Source organism: Arachis stenosperma, chromosome 6 (genome assembly GCF_014773155.1).
Source record: "Arachis stenosperma cultivar V10309 chromosome 6, arast.V10309.gnm1.PFL2, whole genome shotgun sequence".
NCBI classification, from domain to species: Eukaryota; Viridiplantae; Streptophyta; class Magnoliopsida; order Fabales; family Fabaceae; genus Arachis; species Arachis stenosperma.
Window position 1 is genome coordinate 40859240 of NC_080382.1, and position 733 is coordinate 40859972.

The following is a 733-nucleotide window of genomic DNA, read 5'->3' on the forward strand; positions in this document are numbered from 1 at the left end:
GTAAATCAACAACAAGAAAGAAATCTAACAACAATTATTGCAAGGAATTAACAACAACAAATCAAGGAAATCACAATTATCATGAATTACCTCAAATTGCATTATTGAAAGAAAACAAATGAACAACAATCTATCCAAAACAAAATGAAGAATTACAATTATTAAAGCACATAACTAGAAAGAGGAAGAGGAGAAGATTAAAACTTGATAAAGGAGAAGTGAATTAAAGCATGAATTAAACCTAGATCTAAGAAGAGAGATTAACCTAAACCTAATCCTAATTCTAGAGAGAAGTGAGAGCTTCTCTCTCTAAAAACTAACTCTAAACTAAAGCTATCACTAATTGTATGTAACTTCTAATTGTCTTCCCCCTTCAATCCTTGATCCTTTTATTCCTTTCTATCAGTAATTGGCGCCAAAATGGGTTCAGAAACCCTTCCAAATCGCCAGGCACGTGTTGCTTTTAATGAAGTCATGTGCGGACTACGACGCGTGCGCGCACAGTACGCGTGCGCGTCCCTGGCCGATTCTGCAATGTGCGCGTGCGCGTGCTCGGATGATTTCACTTCTTTGACTTTTCATGCTTCTCTCCCCTTGTATGCTTCCTTCCTTGCTCTCTTTGATCCATGCTTAGCCTATTTCAATCCTGGAATTACTAGCAAACACATCAAGGCATCTTATGGAATCAAAGGAGAAGTTAGAATTCATCAAAATAACGCTTAAAAAGCATGTT